Genomic DNA, 1,935 nt, shown 5'->3' with positions numbered 1-1,935 from the left:
GGGGTTGGTCTCTTCTCCCAAGTAACAAGCGATAGGACGAGAGGAAATGGCCTCAGGTTGTGGCACGGGAAGTTTAGATTGAACGTGAGGAAAAATTTCCTTACTGAAAGAGTGGTTAAACATTGGAACAGGCTGCCCCGGGAAGTGGTTGAGTCACCATCCCTGGAGGTATTTAAAAGACGAGCAGATGAGGCGCTTAGGGACATGGTTTAGTGGGTGGTGGTGTTGGGTTGACGGTTGGACTCGATGATCTTAGAGGTCTTTTCCAACCTTAATGATTCTATGATTAAATGCAGAGACTGTTATAATCCATATTTGATTTGATATGGATGGTGCTTATATTTTATTGTGAAAAACCTCATAAAGTATTTTACACCAACTAAGCCAAAAGACTGTGATTTATAGAATACCATCACAGGAAAGAAACAAGACTTATTAATAGTATGTACTTCTGAGTGTATTGATATTTACAAAGGACTAACATTTTTTTTAAATAAAGAATTTCTAATCATGGCTTGTATCTATCCTGACAAGTTTTTGACCTGAAATTGTATACAGATTTTTCTTCTGCCACCATCTGAAGCGCTAAGAAAGTTGAACTCGGAAAACTCTTATAAGCTGTCATCTTCATTTACCATACCTTTCTGCCTACTGCAAGTGGGGACACACTTTCTACAGCTTTTGGTGAAAAAGACATCTTGTTCCATTCTTAAGTTATTTCTTTTATCATACCACATGTCAAATTTGGACCATCTTTGGATATCCAGCCTACTTCTGCTAATCGAAACTACTGGAAATAAGAAATATGTGATCATAAGTATGAGGAAAAATACATTACAAATAGGAAACTATGCTCTTTTAAACAGAATTAGCAAGCTGCTCCCATATCCCTCTCCCCATCGTGTCAGGCTTATTTGTCCATCCCTGTTCTTTGTTTCCTGAGTGATCAATTGGAAAAGTAATTGTGCTACTTCATAATATTGGAAAAAAGACTGGACTATAGCTGTTCCAAACATCCAGGTATTTACCATCACTGTCTTCAATGCTACCTGAATGTTACAGATATATGGGTTAAAAAAAAAAGAAACCCAGAACAGCCAATCCAGCAGCCTACTGCTTGAGTCAGTCTTTCTGCCACATTCTACTACCTCCATTTTAATTCACTGATCTCATTATATGATTTAAAATTTGAAAGGTCCATACAACTTACTGTTTTGTGCCAGAGCTTGAAGCAGACAGTCCAAGCACCCCTCCAAGCTATCTGCTGTGCTGTCAGTAGTTGTTATCTTCAGCTTTTTCAGGGCATCACTTAGATTATCTGCTTGGTAAACACAAAGAAAAGAGAAATCAGTGTCCTCATCAATTTGGTAACAGCATTATAGCCTTGAATGTAAATAGTTACTGTAAAGTAAACAAGATCCTGTATCAATGAAGAAGGCTTGTACGGTCTGTATTCTGAGGATACAATAAGCCAGGAGTCAAAGGTTATAGATGAAATGAAACTTTTCAAATTTAAATATACATTTATCATTCTGCATCTGAGACCAGGATGCCAGCAGGCACTTTATGACATGCCACTGAACAGCAATTTAGCCATCAATATTTTCTCAGCCTAGCTGGTGCAGAAAACCAGCAGCCATTTCTTTTCTTCTATCCTTGTGTGTGTGGGAAAAAATATGATTGAAATAAGCACATCTTGAATTTTTTCATCAATAAAGGGAAAGTAATTGAAAATGCCATTTTCTGCATGCTGTGTAGGCTTCCATCTTGGCTATACTTTCACAGATCCCTAGTGTTAAGCTTATAGCCTTTTAAGTATTATGCCATTTTCCACCACAATGTTACAAGCACCACTGTTTATACGAACTGCGTTAACTCTTTAAATTCAACTGATCCATAAAAACATAAGACATCTTCTAGAAATAAGAAAGTTCT

At 37.3% G+C, this 1,935-nt stretch overlaps 1 protein-coding gene across 1 annotated transcript in view; it reads right to left on the bottom strand.

The window, feature by feature from the left end:
- RAP1GDS1 (Rap1 GTPase-GDP dissociation stimulator 1) overlaps positions 1–1,316 on the bottom strand; it is a 69,822-nt gene extending 68,506 nt beyond the window's left edge. The window contains exon 1 of the mRNA XM_019470568.1: positions 1,211–1,316. The gene's annotated coding sequence lies outside the window, so the exon portion shown is untranslated. The remainder of the gene's footprint in view (positions 1–1,210) is intronic.
- Between the last annotated feature and the right edge of the window lie 619 nt (positions 1,317–1,935).

Source organism: Aptenodytes forsteri, unplaced genomic scaffold, assembly GCF_000699145.1.
Source record: "Aptenodytes forsteri isolate BGI_AS27 unplaced genomic scaffold, ASM69914v1 Scaffold93, whole genome shotgun sequence".
Lineage (NCBI taxonomy): Eukaryota > Metazoa > Chordata > Aves > Sphenisciformes > Spheniscidae > Aptenodytes > Aptenodytes forsteri.
Note: the sequence above shows the minus strand (reverse complement) of the source record. Positions and strands in the feature narration are given on the sequence as shown.